Here is a 19,067-nt window from a genome sequence, read left to right as displayed (position 1 = left end):
TGTTTCCTTAAGTGAAAGCTCGTTATCGAGCAGGCGAAATACTCGTCCGAGCAACGAGCCGTTTCGAGTATGCTAATACTCGAATGAGCATCAAGCTCTGACGAGTATACTCTAGAGTATAATCTCTAGACATGTCCTATCTTTCCCCGTGTGCATGGCTGTACACCATGCATCTCTATGGAGAGAGGAGGGGTCATGCCTTCTCCTGTCCATCGCGCCGAACATATGCCAGTTTGGCTATGGTCCAGTGGGCATACGTTCCTTTGAATCCAGCCTAAGACTGCCATGGACCCTGGGCTGTATGAATATTATAGGCCCTACAAGTCTGGAAATCACTTCCTACATAAAGAATCAGCTTCTTGGGGAATGAAGGATGTGTTCCTTATGCCTGCTTTCAATCTGTGGTTTCAGGACCTTTGGAGAACCTTCTAAGGTCCTGAAAAGGTTGTTGTGTACATGTATTATGAAAGCAGGAACAGATTTATGAGGATTTCATGGGTGAAGGTCCTTCTCAGTATAAAATTTGGTTGGTGGTTTAGGTGGCCATGAGCCTTCTAAGAGGCTTGAGCTCCGGGCTACTGCCCAATCCGCCTATATTGTGATCCACTACTAATCACAGTTCCTTTAACAGTTGCTTGTCTTATTCCGTAGTGTACTCATTACCAAATTTGAACTAATTTGTACTAATTTTAAAAATGAACAAAGAAAGGTCTGACCGTATCACAGTGTGGAACTTATAGAAACTTCTGTAAGTTATTTGTGATGTAAGTAGAGTTCCAACATGGATAATAAAGCTATAAAATGTAACAATAAGCCTCCTAGAGAAAACAGGCTGATATCCGGCACAGGGCACAACATATGGCGGAGGTCAGAGACAAAGGCACAATGCCGCAACAAGGGACAAGTAAATCTATCAGAAATCATGAATGAGGGACGGCAGCCATATTGCTTCCTCTAAAAGCTGGGTGATCTGAGGCAAACAGGATCCACAATAGTGGAGAGAGGAAATAACAGGAAGTTGATGTGGAAAAATGACCGTCCAGACAGGATGACTTTATAGGACCTGTTTTACAAGAGATTTTCCGTTCTTAGACGTAGTTAAACACCAGTAAATTAGTAATAACGCCTCATATCCTAAGACTAGAAGCCACTGGAAAAGGATGGAAACACACGGGGCTTTATTATTATATGACCCGTCCTTTCCTCCTAAAACAAAAATCTAAACCACAAGCCTGGCAGAAAGAATGGAAAGTTCTTGTCAGGTGCAATTCACACACACAAGACTTCAATGGACGGAGGAGAAGGGAGAAGAAAATAGCTTTCATGTAGTTATTTCCTTCATAAACCTTACAGGAAATGTAGAATTACTTCTGGATTTAGAGTAAAATGAGTATTTCCTCATTAATTAATTTTAAAGGAGGACTATCTATCCATATTTCTAGCCATTTATCTATTCATTTCTATTCCACATATTTATTTATTTATCTATCTAACTAACTATCCTTCTATCTATCATCTATCCATTTAGAATCTATTCTCTTTCTGACTTCTATCTATCTGTCTATCTATCTATCTATCTGCAACATCCCCCACTGGGGCTTAGCCTTTTCTAGGGCGCGCTAGTCACGGTGCTTGATATGGGGACCGGAGGGCTGTCCTACAGCCTGGCAGGTCTCCAGCAGGTGGTGTGCGCAAGAAATACGGAGAGAGAGGCTGATGTACTGGTTTTCCCTGGGGTAACCCCTGAATGTCTGTAGGATGAGTCCCTGGGTAATGGATGGGAAAGCCCGTGATGGTAGACAACCGTATCCAGGGATCAGACAGAGGCAACGTTGTGCAAATCAACTTACAGTTTTTTATTAAAAACCACAGGTAGCAGGCAACAGGCCAAATTAATTAACATCGGATTTTGGTTACTGGGATGGTCATGGAGAGTGGTCTGCAGGAATGGTGCACCAGCCTGGTAGTATATGCAGGCTGGGATAGTTGGAGCTGTGTCCAAATTGTGGAAGCTGCAGCTCTGGATTAGAGTCTCCTGACTCAGTTCCTGGGTTTGGTATCTGTGGCAGCACTGAAGGTGTACTGCACACACTGACACTCTCTTCACTCTCTGACTCCTGAGACAAACCATGTGCTTCCCCTGCACAGGGGTTTTATACTCCCCCTGGTCAGGTGGTAGCTCCTCTCCAATCACACTCCAGCTTACAATACAGCCACATAATTGGAGAATTACTTACACCAACTTAACTGTTGCCTTTCCAGGCAGAGGCTACAGCTGCAGATTACCTAAGTTCTCCTGGCATTATCCCCTGAGTGAGTTGCGCAGGCTCACCAGAGAGATCCTGACATGGAGGGGGCAATGTTCGCAACTACCCACCTTGCCTATACGTTGGCAGGGGTGTTGCATATCTATCTATCTATTATCTATCTATCTATCTATCTATCTATCTGTCTGTCTTGGTGAAGAATAAACAACAAGTGGGACAAAATTGTGAAGTGGAACAAAATTTATTGGAGTTTTTAAACTTTTGTAAGTAAATACTTTGTAGCGTCACCTTTTACTGCGTATCCAAAATCCGGCTTTTAACTTCTCCACAACAGTATCGCGGACCTGCCTGGTGTGTTCCCTGGTCTTTATGATGCAGAACCCTGAGACTATCACAGAGCAGGTGGATTATACAGAGACTGGATTACACACAGGTGGATTCTATTTCTCATCATCAGTCATTTGGGACAACATTGGATCATTCAGAGATCAGAGACTGAACTTTTGAAGGGAGTTTGCTGCACTGAAAGTAAAGGGGCTGAATAATATTGCACCCCCACTTTTCAGTTTATTATTTATTACAAAAGTTTAAAATATCCAATACATTTCGTTCCCCTCCACAATTGTGTCCCACTTCACCAAAAAAATTATAATTTTATACCTTTATGTTTGAAGTTTCAAATGTGGCAAAAGGTAGAAAAGTTCAACGGGAGCCGAATATATATGCACAGCACTGTATCCATTAGGGGGTCATTTATTTTTCCCCCTCTTTATGTGCCTCTAGTAAGTCTTTTTTTGCACCTAATTTTTCCTTGTCAAATCAAGGTTCATTTTTAAGACTTTTTATGTAAATTTCAACTCATTCCATTGTCTTTTCTACGCATGGTGGGGACTGCAGTGTTTTTGCACAATTTTTTGCGCTCTTTTAGGACGTTAAATCAGGCGCAAACATCTATAAGCTGGAGAAATACACAGACAAATTAGGTGCAAACCAAGTTTACTGATACAAGGCAAACTCCAGCGCACTGAGGGAAAAGTTCCAAAAATTTACCCCAATTTGTCCAAAATGTCACAAGAATACAACCGAAATAACAGCATCAAACTAAGATTAATCTGCCCTCTAGTATCTATATGACTCACATCCATTAACCCGCTCATCTCTTTTTGGAGGAAAAGTTGCACAAAATTCACCAAATTTTGCACAAACTAGTTCCTCCGTATTTCCAAACCTGGGAGGACTGGAGTGGATTTGTGCCACGATTTTGAAAAGTAGCAATTCATAAAACCGAGTTACTTTGACTAGACATTTTACAAAATGTGGTGTGACAGTGGTCTATTCAGAAGTGAGATTTTTTCAGTGCAAAAATTCCCCCAAAAAATGGGTGAATAGATTTTTAATGACAAAAGACAGACGGATGAAGTATGATAAATCCCCCATAATTACCTGAGATTCAGGGGCTCAGTGATATTTTTACATCATTTCAATATTTCACAGGATTCAAATTAAAGGAATCTCCTTTGGGGTACGTTACATAAAGTAACGAATCATGTAGAGCGTAGATTTCATGTAAGAGGTATCACATACACCCCATATATTCCCCAAGGGGTTAAGTAATAATGACAAGGAATGCGTAAGGTTTGGGGTGAAATTAGGGATCCTTTATCTAAGTTACTGGGGAATGCACATTTTAAAACACTTAAAGAACTTAAAATAGAACATACTTTACTCAATAAGGGTTTGTTTTGCCATTTATGGTTCAGTTGAGAGACTTACCATAATAATTATATTACCATAATTATAATACAGCGAGGTAAAAATCTTCTAGCTGAAATTTTGCTTCTGTAATTATTATTAATGGTGACTTCCAGAAAGAAAGGGAGGATTGGTAAACAATATAGGATATTATTAGAGGACAATTTCAAGATATAGTCATAGAAAAGAGTGTTAGTTAATAGTTAATGAATATATGGCCTTAATAGTGATCAGGGTTGTGTGCGTCTTTAAGGCGCATAGAGTGCTGATCAGTGGATGCAGGCAGTAAAGTTTTCGCCCTTTGTGCAACCCAGGTGCCACTGTTGTTGCTTAGATGACTGGGTCATAGAGGGGAAGACTATCTATATACTGAGGGGACATGTGGTGGGGCTATGTATATACTGAGGGGGCATATTCTGTTGCTATCTGTATAGTGTGCAGGCATGTGCTGGGGCTATCTATATAGTGTGCAGGCATGTGCTGGGGCTATCTGTATAGTGTGCAGGCATGTGCTGGGGCTATCTGTATAGTGTGCAGGCATGTGCTGGGGCTATCTATATAGTGTGCAGGCATGTGCTGGGGCTATCTGTATAGTGTGCAGGCATGTGCTGGGGCTATCTGTATAGTGTGCAGGCATGTGCTGGGGCTATCTGTATAGTGTGCAGGCATGTGCTGGGGCTATCTGTATAGTGTGTGGGGGGGGGGGGGTCACATGCTGGTGCTATCGATATACTGAGGAGTCATGTGCTGGGGCTATTTATATTCTGAGAGAGCTTGTGTTGGGTCTATCTTTAAACTGAGGGGGTATGTACTGGGCTATCTATATACTTAGGGGTAATGTTCTGAAGCTATCTGTATACTGAGGGGTAATGTTCTGAGGCTATCTATGTACTGAGGGGGAATGATCTGAGGCTATCTATATACTGAGGGGGATTGTTTGGTGGCTATCTATATACTGAGAGGGCATGTGCTGGGGCTATCTTTATACAGAGGGGGCATGTGATGGGGCTATGTATATACGGAGGGGGCATGTGCTGGGACTATCTATATACTAAGGAGGCATGTGCTTGGCCATCTTTATACTGAGAGGGTATGTGCTGGGGATATATATATATATATATATATATATATATATATATATATATATATATATAGTTTTGTGGCATGTGCTGGAACTATTTATATACTTAGGGGTAATGTGCTGGGGCTATCTATATACTGAAGGGGCATGTGCTGGGGCTATCTATATACTGAAGGGGCATGTGCTGGGGCTATCTATATACTGAAGGGGCATGTGCTGGGGCTATCTATATACTGAAGGGGCATGTGCTGGGGCTATCTATATACTGAAGGGACATGTGCTGGGGCTATCTATATACTGAAGGGACATGTGCTGGGGCTATCTATGTACTGAAGGGGCATGTGCTGGCACTATCTGTATACTGAGGGGGAATGTTCTGAGGCTACCTTTATACAGAGGGGGCATGTGCTGAAAGTATCTATATACTGTGAGGGCATGTGCTGGGGCTATCTATATACTGATGGGGCATGAGCTGGAACTATATATCTACCGTGGGGGCATGTGCTAAGGCTATCTATATACTGAGGGGAGATGAGTTGGGACTATCGATATAATGAAGGAGCGTGAGCTGGAACTATCTATAAGCCAAGGGGGCATTTGCTAAGGCTATCAATATACTGAGGGGACATGAGCTGGAACTATCTTTATACCGAGGGGGCATCAGATGCAACTAACTACATACTGAGGGGGCATGTGCTGGGACTATCTTTATGGGTATGGGTATGGGGACGTCAGGTCTGCTCATCTCTGTATGTAATGGGAAACTCATGTGTCCCGGGAGGAGGGGGTGTCCAAAAACATATACAGTTAGGGGCCTCATAGTTCCTAGTGAGAGTTAATAGGGAAAATGAAAGTGTCCTGCACTGCAGACATCACAAACATTTTGGTTGGTCTGAGTTTGTTTAAGTTCATAAGAACCTGGCGGAGTGGGAAGTTTTCGAACTGTGGGAGTCGGCACCATCCTTCCAAGTTTTGGCAGCGACTTCCATCACCTAGCACGCCAGAGTGAAATATAATAGAGGGGGCTGCGACCGCAGTCGTACATCTCTGTCAGCGGTGCACCATTTTAAGAGATTTTAAAACAGCATGGGGGTCCCATATTTCTATCTCGCCCTTCCCTAACTCATAAAACCACGTTGCCATGTTTGGAGCGCTAAAGTCGGTTTATTACCACACTTGTAAGGTATGCTGGATATTATAGGGTCGACTTCCATCTCGAGAGAACAGCTCACATCATGAACTGTTGCTCTTGGCATTAATGGTTGTTATTAGAGGCAGCCCGAGTGCGTTCTATATTTGCCCTACTGTAGAGCGTAGACAGAGCGCTGCCGCGTCGTGCACAGTCCTGCCTCAAAGACCATTGACGTTGAAGTTAATAAGTAACGCCCGCCCGGCAAACAGGATTTTACAGAACATTAAATGGCAAAATCTAAAAGCATGCTGTGCACAATTTTCTTGACAATAATGAGAAATGTATGGGCCGGCAACGCGTCCAAATGTTCCATTTCTCTTGTGAGTCTCTCGAGGGAAGGAGTGGCGCACTCCGCAAGTTTATGGACTACAAAAGCAAAGGAACTGGAACTTGTTCTAAGAAAAGACTGAATATTGAATGGACCTGTGGACGGAGCTGGACTAGATTTTGTCATTGAACTCTTTGGGGTCCTTTCAGTTGGGTATTGTTGTGCCGTTAATACGACACTGATTCTATAACGGGGCAATTTTTAAGAAAAATATACAAAAATGCTGGTGCAATTAGCAGAAATAAAAACTAGCGTACAAGCCTTGTACCAAATGTATCCATTAGTTTATATACATTTAAGAATACATTCACATGGACGTATGAAAACGGCCGAATTTGTACCGTTTTTTTACGGGTTACTTACGGCCACATTCTTTTCAATGGACAATACGCCTGACCATTTATATTGCCGTTGTTAACTCCGCTCTGTTCCGTACCGTTTACTACCATATAAAAATGTAGAGCATGTCCTATTTTCTCCCGTATTTCAGTTCCGTATGCCATAGAAGTGTATGGGGATACATAAAATAAGGGTTACATACGTGCTGCATACAGATGAAAAACGTCACGCATATACGGGCTCATACGGCCCGTAAATACGGGACTGGAGAAATCATACGTCCGTGTGAATGTAGCCTAAGACAGATCTGTCAAGGAGGTGGGACCTATGGAAATGAGGTTTGGGATTAAAGGGGTTGGCCACTCTAACATAAATTGCACATGTGCCTTTAAAGATTTAATAATATTCCCTAATTGTTCACCAATTGATTCATCATCCCAGATGCTTCATTTAGTGCTGTGTGCAGACTCTCTGTGCACTCTGTGCGATCTTTGTTTACATATGTGAACACTGATAAGTAGGAGGGACCTGCAGCAGGAGATTATGACTTATCTTGCTGACCCGCTCCCCTCTCCCTGTGTCTATCAGTGAGACTGACTGAGATAGAGAAAAAACACACTGGAAGCTGCCATTAGGACAGACTGAAGGAGGGAGAAACAGGAAGTTGTGTATATGTGCACAGTGCTATATGTGTATATGTGAGAGGGAGATGAGAGGGGACACAATATTAGGGAATATGAGGGGCCACAAGATGAGGGGAAATGAGAGGCCACAATAAGGGAGGGAGACGAGAGGGGCCACAATATAAGGGGAGATGAGAGTCCAAAAGATGAGGGAGAAATGAGGGGCCACAATATGAGGTGGAAATGAGGGGGTTCACAATATGAGGAGGAGATGGGAAGGGCCACATTATGAGGAGATGAGAGGAGCCACAATATGAGGTGAAGTTAAGGGGCAACAATATGAGGTGGTAGATGAAGGTAGACTCTGAAGGTAAACTCAAATGCACTGTGCAAAGATTGTGCGCCCAATATCCTGCATGTGTCACTTCCCCACTCAGGTCCGACAGAGTTCACCATCTTTTTAGTGGTGCATGTAAGTGCTTGGGCTTTGGACTCAATTTGAAAGTTAAATCCTGCGCTCAGTCCGAATCAGTTGGATTGTCCGACAGCACGCCCCCTAAATTGTGTCGCAAGGAAGCCAGCGATTTGCGCCGATTGTACCTGAATTGCCCCGGGATTTTGGCACACGCGATCGGATTGTGGCGCATCGACGCCGGCATGCGATCGACGGAAATCAGGGGGCGTGGCTGAACGAAAACCCGACGTATTCGGAAAAACCGCCGCATTTAAAAACCGAAAATGTGTCGCTTGGGACGCGCTTACCTGGTCCAGCTCGGTGTATTCCGGCGCGTTCAGATGCATTTCAGCGCAGCAGCGCCACCTGGTGGACGGCGGAGGAACTGCCATCATAAATCCAGGCCGGACCCGAATCCACCGCAGAGAACGCGCAGCTGGATCGCGAATTGGCCCGGGTAAGTAAATATGCCCCAAAGTCCGAATGCGGGCTAATAAGTTCTAGTTTGCTACAATGAACTTTGGAGGAAACACACATCCTAAATTCCATGATCTTCCATGTACACAACTTTTACAAAAGACAATTTTGTGAAATACAAAGTTATCCGAACCTCCGAGCCTTGCGATGGGAGCCTGGAGGATGCCAGAGAACATTACGCTTTGTGTCCTGCTCCTATAAACTTCGAGATAATCATCAAGATCTGCGAGCAATTAAATCCTTTATCTCTCCGGCCGTGACTGTGACCTGATTATGGCGCAGCGCTGCGGGTTTGTTATTGTATTGATAACATCACAAGTCTGCTTGTCTCCATGAGAAAAAGAGAAAGATTACATTTTCATGTACGGAGAAGACTCCTTTAGAAAGATCGTGGCACAGAAAGGCAAATAAATAGCCGCCTTTCTGTCTTACATGGGATAATATTACCTTGTGATATTGTCTGTAATGTAATAAGTGATTCTATCTCTTCCATCCCATCGTCAGCTTCAGCAGATGTAGAATCGTGGGCCAAGTGCACATAATAAATGAGATGTAAATAATGGGATATTTTGAAATGAAGATGTGCTCCTTCAGACTTGGGTTGTACGTGAGTAAATTAGGGAAAGAATGGTCTAACCATCAGATAACGAGTTCCTGTCATCTCTCCGAATGGGGGTCATTTGTTGTTGACCCCCATTTACCCCTACAAAAGTACATGGGAGCAGTAAGGGGATCCACCATCTACTGAGGCCCTCTATGGATCTATACACTCCATGAAATCTGTCATGGTCTCCTGCGGGACCCCAGTAATCAGATTAGTGACAGTTACATCATCCTGCAGCGCCCCCACAGGGGAAATGAGTCATTGCACAGTGTCCATCAGAACAATGGGCTGTTATGTGTGTAATGCAGGACAGGTCCTGCAGAGGGGAGATGCTCCGAAATTGTGTTGGACACTATTGCCAAAAGAATGACAGGAATTGGAATATAAAATGAAACATTTCCATAACATAATCACATTGTAAGTGATATGTGTGTATGCAAATCAGTGTAATAAACACGCAGAGCTAAATGGAAGGGAAAACACTGTACACCTCTAATCCCATGTCAAGAAATAGTCAGAGACAGTCTGTAACGCAACAGAGAACATGTACTGAGAGGCCCGAAGCTCAAATACATTCAAGATCAGCTGATGTGCATCACTGTATATAATATCTCTGTACTGTGATATCACTGTGTGTATTATACATGTACTGTGACATCACTGTGTGTAGTATCCCAGTACTGTGACATCACTGTGTGTATTATCCCTGTACTGTGACATCACTGTGTGTATTATCTCTGTACTGTGACATCACTGTATATAATATCTCTGTACTGTGACATCACTGTGTGTATTATACATGTACTGTGACATCACTGTGTGTATTATCCCTGTACTGTGACATCACTGTGTGTAATAACTCTATACTATGACATCACTGTGTGTAATATCCCTGTACTGTGACATCACTGTGTGTATTATCCCTGTACTGTGACATCACTGTGTGTATTATCCCTGTACTGTGACATCACTGTGTATATTATCCCTGTACTGTGACATCACTGTGTGTATTATCTCTGTACTGTGACATCACTGTGTATATTATCCCTGTACTGTGACATCACTCTGTGTATTATCCCTGTACTGTGACATCACTCTGTGTATTATCCCTGTACTGTGACATCATTGTGTGTATTATCTCTGTACTGTGACATCACTGTGTGTATTATCCCTGTACTGTGACATCACTGTGTGTATTATCCCTGTACTGTGACATCACTGTGTGTATTATCTCTGTACTGTGACATCACTGTGTATATTATCCCTGTACTGTGACATCACTGTGTGTATTATCCCTGTACTGTGACATCACTGTGTATATTATCCCTGTACTGTGACATCACTGTGTGTATTATCCCTGTACTGTGACATCACTGAGTGCAATATCCCTGTACTGTGACATCACTGTGTGTATTATCCCTGTACTGTGACTTCACTGAATGCAATATCCCTGTACTGTGACATCACTGTGTGTATTATCTCTATACTGTGACATCACTGTGTGTATTATCCCTGTACTGTGACTTCACTGAATGCAATATCCCTGTACTATGACATCACTGAGTGCAATATCCCTGTACGGTGACATCACTGTGTGTATTATCTCTGTACTGTGACATTACTGTGTATATTATCCCTGTTCTGTGTGTATTATCCCTGTACTGTGACATCACTGTGTGTATTATCCCTGTACTGTGACATCACTGTGTGTATCATCCCTGTACTGTGACATCACTGTGTGTATAATCCCTGTACTGTGACATCACTGTGTGTATTATCCCTGTACTGTGACATCACTGAGTGCAATATCCCTGTACTGTGACATCACTGTGTGTATTATCCCTGTACTGTGACTTCACTGAATGCAATATCCCTGTACTATGACATCACTGAGTGCAATATCCCTGTACTGTGACATCACTGTGTGTATTATCTCTGTACTGTGACATCACTGTGTATATTATCCCTGTACTGTGACATCACTGTGTGTATTATCCCTGTACTGTGACATCACTGTGTATATTATCCCTGTACTGTGACATCACTGTGTGTATTATCCAATGAACTGTGACATTACTGTGTATATTATCCCTGTTCTGTGTGTATTATCCCTGTACTGTGACATCACTGTGTGTATTATCCCTGTACTGTGACATCACTGTGTGTATTATCCCTGTACTGTGACATCACTGTGTGTATTATCCCTGTACTGTGACATCACTGTGTGTATTATCCCTGTACTGTGACATCACTGTGTGTATTCTCCCTGTACTGTGACATCACTGTGTGTATTATCTCTGTACTGTGACATCACTGTGTGTATCATCCCTGTACTGTGACATCACTGTGTGTATTATCCCTGTACTGTGACATCACTGTGTGTATAATCCCTGTACTGTGACATCATTGTGTGTATTATCCCTGTACTGTGACATCACTGAGTGCAATATCCCTGTACTGTGACATCACTGTGTGTATTATCCCTGTACTGTGACTTCACTGAATGCAATATCCCTGTACTATGACATCACTGAGTACAATATCCCTGTACTGTGACATCACTGTGCTTACTACCTGTATCTTGTGTAATGAGTTATTATTGTAACCTTTTGAAAAGTGGTCCTGAAAGTCCACTATGGGGGGGGGTCTCATGGTTATGCTGCTGATCTGATCTATCAAATCATAGATGGTTGGTGACCCAACCGGACATGATCTAGTAGTTAATAGGTGGCCTTATATAGTACATAAGACGCTGCTAGTACAAATCACAATGTAAAATCCTCCCCAGCTTCAGTAGGACATAAGGCGGGGGGGGGGGGGGCGGTGTTATATACGGTCCTGTGTATTTCTCATGTGACTGCAGTCACGCACAATTAAACATTGCGGAGTTCATCTGGGGTGACGGCGCTTTCTCTCACCACAGTTTGAAATAACTTTCCAAACAGGTAGAAATCAGAATAACAATGGACTCCGGATCAATCCCACATACCTGACTATTGCCTCTCCCGCTATTCCCTCGCAGCGTGCAGCCTATTCTAAGGAAGGAACAAAAGTTTTCATGTTATTCCAAACAAACTGCCAACAGGGAGGGTGAATAGCGCGGCACATGCCGAAACGGTAAGATAACATATTTGTAGAATAACATTTACACATCGCTTTTTATGGTAAAAATAACTGAGTTTCCAGGTGTCGGGGATCTGTGGTTAAGAAATTGAGGATTAAGAGGCAAAGAGAAAGAAGTTTGTTATATAGAGATTAACCACAGTGTGACCTGCCAAATACACAAATCTTTAACCCCCTCTATGGTGCAGCCTATTTTGGTTTTTGAAAAAGCAGCCATTTTTTTGTTGTCATCTTCATCTTCCGCTTGTTTTTTGCTGGGCCCCCTCTTTTTTTTTTAAAGTACAAAAAATGGATAATTTTTCGAATGTCATTTTTGTAATTTTTTTAAAAATCGCTTTTATAATATTGGGTTTCGTTTTGACAGCATTCACTATGCAATTCTATGAATAATATTGTTGCATTTTAACAGGAATTGTATTTGATACCGTACATTGTTACAGTTTTAACATATAGCTTTTTATTTACTTCTGTGCGGTCTCGCATGTCACTTCGGCGTGTAGTCTCTGCTGGAAATCTGGTGGAGACTATAGCAAAAAACTCTGCCAGTTCAGATCTGGTCTATAGTTCGGAACCGGTGCAGTTTGCTCCCATATGCACTAAGAGGTCAGTGGAGAGAATTTTAAGAATTCCCCCCATATTTTTATTTAGTTATGTAATTTACATTATAGATTAAATAAGGCTAGGATTTTATATTTTTATGTGAATTTTGAAAAATGTATATTTATATTCCAGGATTGTAGCTGGACTTGGGACACTGCAGGAGCCTCATCACAATGCTTTGTTCTTTGATGTTCTGTGATGTATATGCAGGACACCTTTTTAGGCATACAGAGTCTAAAAGGCCATAGATGGTCTGCTGGGGATTCTGGGTAAGGAATATGCAAATAAGTTTTGCAAGGTAGGGAAAGGAAAACTATGCCTCCACTTCAACCTTAAATAAGATGTTTAAATTTCAAAAAGCCTAGGGACATAACATGGGTTAGCAGCCAAACAAGTAAGACTCCTTCCAAATGTTAAGACTCCCAACTATAGACAGAGCTCTTCCTATGTTATTACATCACATCAGTACAGTATAGGAAACTGGTTTTCCCCCAAAAAGCAGTATCTAATCTACTGATAGCCGTTCACAGCTTTTGGAGGGAATTTGATTTTCTGGCAGCTATGCTTCTTTTTTTTTTGGGGGGGGGGGGCACAACCTGAACTTGCTGGACCTCAATATAAAATCTATACCGCACCTCCCACCCCTGGGACAGGCACCTATCTGCTGACCCCTCTTCCTGCAGTCCAGTTGCTTAGGCATTTTCCACTCATGTGAGCAATGACAATAGACAGGGATATAGGATATGTCCTGAATGAAGTGTGGCTATGCAAGAGTGGCCAACTCTCCATAGAGCATAGGGGTCGGAGAGGACCTCTTTGAGTATTGGTGCACATTTCATGGGCCAGACCCACATCTGTTATGTACTCATCACGTATCCAGTGCATATTCCATAAACACCAGGCAGAAGAATACCCCTTTAAGGCTGATTTTCAACTGTACCCTCTGTACCCCCTCAGGTTATGCCCCTTGCTATTCATGACACCATGAAATATATCAACGTAGGTTCACCAAAAGTGAATGCAGTAAGTCCTACAAAGTTCTGCTTGTGGGTTCCCTCCTTGTACTGCTGAGTGCACAATTACAATAAGCGCAGTGTATGATACTTACATAGCAAGCAGTGTGCACGGCCATGACCTATCCACGCGGCCTCATAACATGTGATATATTACCAAGCGCTGGTGTCGCGAGGCTCCAGACGGATACATGAACCTTCTCCAAACACAGAAAGTCGTTTAGTTAATATTTCCAACAAAACGGATTTCATTTCTACATTTGTTTCGAGACAATACTTCAATCCATTCCAAAATACACCAATTTATTGTTCTACCAAAGATAACACTAAAACCCATGTGAAAAGGCTTAAGCCGAAACCACAACGTTAAATCGAACATTTGTGTTCTCCTAAAGTCTGGAGAGAATTCAGCGGTAATATCCTTATAGCCAACTTAAAGAAAACGGAGTCCAAAGAATTCTCTCCCACTTGGGACAATGAACTTTAACAGCCGCCCCCGGCCAAATGCTAAAACAAAAGAATGAAATGAGGAACAATAGCCTAGTGTGGGCTGTCCGTAAACTCATATGACCTGCGGTGTCCGTGATGTGTGATTCCCAAATTTACTAACAAGCGTTTATGTATCTAGACAAAAAGTTATAAGGGCATTCCAGGAATCGGCATAATTCATATTCAAATGGGTCAGAGAGTAATCAGAGCCGTGTGATACTAATGGCTCGAGCACCTGCATGTCCATCACATCACTATGGGCAGATTGGGGCTTATTTACTAAGGGTCTGCGGATCGCATTTCTGTCGGACTTCTCGATGTTTTCGGGATTGCACGGCTGGGACAGGTATTTAGAAGGAGATTGTGGTGCGCTTGTGCTGGCTTTCATGCGACACAAATCGGGGAGGCGTGCCGTCGGATGATCCGACAATGCACTTAAATGCACCAGGAAGAAGAAGGTGAACTCTGTCGGACCTGAGCGGGGAAGCGACACATGCTGGATATCGGGCGCACGATCTTAGTGAATCGCGGCAAAGTGCATTTTCATCGGACAATGCACTTCGGGTGAACTACTCGGACAGGTAAGTAAATGTGCCGCATTATATCCACTGGGAGTAAACTGAGAAGCTTTCTATAGCAGGACAGCAAGCAGAGATCTAGAAAACTGTGAGAAATTGATACAGAAAGTATATTGAAAACTTGTGTAACTTTTCATTACACAAATAATATCAATTATTTACTGCCATTCGCCATGTTTTATTATTGGAGGGTCTTTCAATTCACACTTACCAGGTTTATAACCCTCAACTATCAAGCAGGGGATTCCAGGCGATTGTTTCACAGTGTGTATATATCTGCATCTCTGTAGAAAAGGGAAAAAATGTGGAAGGAGATGTAGGAACACTAAAAAGAATTTACAAATATGTATAAAATGGTAAGAAAAAAACATAAATATTTGCATTGGGCCCCATGAACAGATTAATTTGTGGGTAAAGGGCATCTGAGTCCGATACTGGATCCAGAGTTGCATTGTCCAGTGGAGAAAAATTCTGAAAGTCTGATCAGGAAAACCCATTTGAATCCTAAGTCTGAGCCCATGGGGCCCATGTATCATTGTGTTCTGCTCTTGACAAAGTTGTCTGCTGTTGGCACATGTGTGTTCTTATGTATCTCAGTCTATTTTTTTGTAGTGTGAGTTTGACATTTTGGATTTTTTTGTGACTTTGTATGGATGTAAGTAGGGGTCAGTTCTACTTTGATTTGCATCTAGAAAGTCTCTCATTTGCTCAAAAATGAAGGGTGAAAAAAAAACATCTGTCTTGCAAAGATACATTAGAACAATGCAACATACACACACACCAGAGAAAGTCTTAACCTTGGCATAGGCACAAAAAATGTGCAAATACTCCCCGAAAGGCAAAAAAATAAAGATAAATAAGTAGGAAAATATATTTATTTTTGCTCTATTTTCTATTACAGGCTGTTTCTATATCTGATGGTATAATGTAGGTGTATTTAATATAGCGATGATCAGATTACACAGTATAGAAGAAATATATGTGATTAACCTTCACTAGACAGACGTGAAGGACCCTGATACTCTCTTAAGTCCTTGAGTTATTAGCAGATGTTATTAGAAGATCCCCCCCGACATATCTGGAATTAACGTGAATAATGCGCTGTAGACAAAGGGATTATTTCTGGATCACGTCCTCCCACCATTACACATCCACTTATATCTTATTAAGTCCTTGATAAAGTGTTCTGGATCTTGTCCATTGAAGATAAATATTAAGACACGAGGGAAGTCAAATCATCCGGACGTGGGGTTTAGGAACCAGCTTCACATATAAATACTCAGTGTAACCCCGATTAATAGTCATCCAAAGAAAACAAGCCCCCTGATTTATGACCGTAATATCACACTGGATCTCAATGTTCCTTGGTCTCGATTTACTCTACAATGTGACTTGTTTTGCCCAGTCATCAGCCATTTTAGGCAAACATGAAAGAAAATTCTTTTACAGTTCTGAGAAGCTCCAGAAACTTTTCCATGTATTAATGATAGTCTGAAAGATAAGGTATACGTGTTTGGTGGATGTGAAGAACCTGAGCATGTGCTAGAGCAAGGGCCTAGGTCAGTGGTGACGAACCCATGCGCAGGTGCCAGAGTTGGCACTCGGAGGCATCTCTGTGGGCACACAGGCTGTCTCCCAGGCACAGAGTTTGCCAGACATGGCACTTTCCTGCAGTCTCAGGCAGTCCAAGTAGGGCCCTGCTATTTTAAAGTGACCCATCTTGTGCTGCCTGGTCCTGGTCGAAAAGTGAGAAGGTGTGGACAGGGTCGGATTGGAGCTCAAAGATTCTGGTAGCAATAAGTTTGTTACTGCCTAAATTTTCGTGTTGGCACTTTGGGAAAAGATAGCGTTTTTGGGTCTCATTTTGGGCACTCCATCTCTAAAAGGTTCGCCAACACTGGCCTAGGTGTTGCATCGAGAATGAAGGCGAGTGTTGACTTGATGGACCTGTTCCCCTTACACTTCTATGAGACTTTTAGGGCAGCCATATCCTGTAGGTCCATGGATGTGAATGCACATATAAACCTATGTCTGGTGCCGTGTTGTAGTCACATATCACATATCTGCTCTTATGGAGATTACAGTGGTTGTACCAACTTTACAAGTTCTACATTATCCACAGGAGAGGAGATAACAAGCTGATTGGAGAAGGTCTGACTTCTGGGACCCCCAAGAATCATGGGAACTCAACTGCCAGCAGCCTGGAGAACAGGGGTAACTAATGGGTGGATGGTTGAGCGTAGTCTAGCACAGCACATGGCTACCTCCGGCACTTGCATACACAGTGAGTAGGAGTAAGGGAGCTGTCATCACAGAGCTGTTAAGGATGTTTGAAGAGGGCTCACATGCAGCAAACACCCACCAGTATAACCGATGGTATTAACCTGTTAAATGCCACCAGGGGCACTCACCGTGATGTCATCGGAGACCTTCCATTTCTGAAGATCTGTTACAGTGCAAGATCTTCAGAAAAACGGATCTTCAAAATATGTAGTAGAGATCAGACCCCCTAGGGCAGTGATGGCATTTTAGAGACAGAGTTCCCAAACTACAATCAAAACCCAATTAGTAACTCTGTATTACCAACAAACCTGTTCAGTCCTCCTGCAGAAGTCCCCGGCAGCAGTGAGCATGGCATGTCCTGCGAGACCTGAGACTGCAGGAGGAGGATTTGAGTCCTATCTGATAAACTCTGTGCTGGGACAACAACAACAAGGATGCTCACTCCATAAGTTCACCAGGAGCATTGGCACCCATGCCATAGGTTCGCCACCACTGCCCTTGGGGTAAAGTATACTAAGGGGTCTACATATACAGAAATTTTTATTTTTTATTTTTTAAAAAGGTTACTATTAACATTATAAATAAAATCATAAACCTGTTTGGTATCTCTGGATATCAAATTTATCAATTTATCAAAATATTAAAACGGTTACTGCCGTAATGGAAACTAGCGCCCAAATGTTGGAATCATTTTCCGCTTTTCCGCCTTCCGACATTTTTTTCCGCCTTTGTGCTACTCATAAAAATTGAAATAAAAAAATGAAAATGGGGGGGAGTCAAGTGGTTGGACGAATGTCCATCCTACCACTCCACCCATTAGTGAGAACAGGACCTCCATTCTCCGGATTGCTAGAGGTCCTGTTCTAATTATCAGTGGGTGTCCCAGAAATTAGACCCTTGTCCCCCTGTGGATAGGGGATAACTTGCAATAGGGGATAATTAGCATTAACCCAACTGCAGCCGGCAAAGTTCCACGCTACCGTTTTGGGGATGATTGTCAATCCTGATGACATCATAAGGAACCCGAACCTGCGAATTTCAGTACAAACCCAAACTTTGCATTTCAGGTCTGCTTAACACTACTGGGGCCAATACATATCAGCCATAAATGGCAATAAATCAGTATGAACATAGTTCTATAATATTACAGGGCTGTATTGGCTTTGTGTCACCTTACACAATGATAGTTCCACTTCTTACGGCCTGGAGCTATAGATCTGCCTTGTTCTGCTGTGTAAATATTATGAATCACTGTCAGTGAAAGACGGGTTCACATCCATTCAAGATCATCAGACAAGACGCAGATTATAAGTACAGACACATCTGTGTATATTGGCTCTACGGATAGATACAACATAGATAGTCATATACTCTGTATACTCTATACCCCAAAGGATGCCCAGAATATCCAGAGATGATTTGTGCTCATGACGAGTGCTGGGATATGAAGCTTTTAAGAGATGGCACCATACCAGACGACATAATCGTCTTTTGTGCTGAAGAAACAATAGTTTATTATATTATAAGTCAGAGGGTCAGGCCGAGTCCTTACTTGCTCTGCAGAGGAATCTCAGATCAGGGATCTCTGCTATGTCTGATCTGTGCAGAGATTGTACCGGATATAACCAGAAGCAAAAATGTCATTACATCTCATTTACTGTGAGAAAAAAATGTATAATAGATGTCACGTAGCGCTACATATACAGCTTTGTTATCTAACAGATACAAAATGCCCAAATATTTAGGCACAAAATATCAATGAATGATAAGATCATAGCTTGAGGTCCCCACACAACCCGTTCATCGGGTCACATGTCCCACTGATGCAGCACTAGCAGCCAGGGTCTTAAAGGGAACTTGTCAC

The sequence above is a fragment of the Engystomops pustulosus genome, chromosome 2, assembly GCF_040894005.1.
Source record: "Engystomops pustulosus chromosome 2, aEngPut4.maternal, whole genome shotgun sequence".
Lineage (NCBI taxonomy): Eukaryota > Metazoa > Chordata > Amphibia > Anura > Leptodactylidae > Engystomops > Engystomops pustulosus.
The sequence above is the reverse complement of the archived record's forward strand: the minus strand, read 5'-3'. Positions refer to the sequence as shown.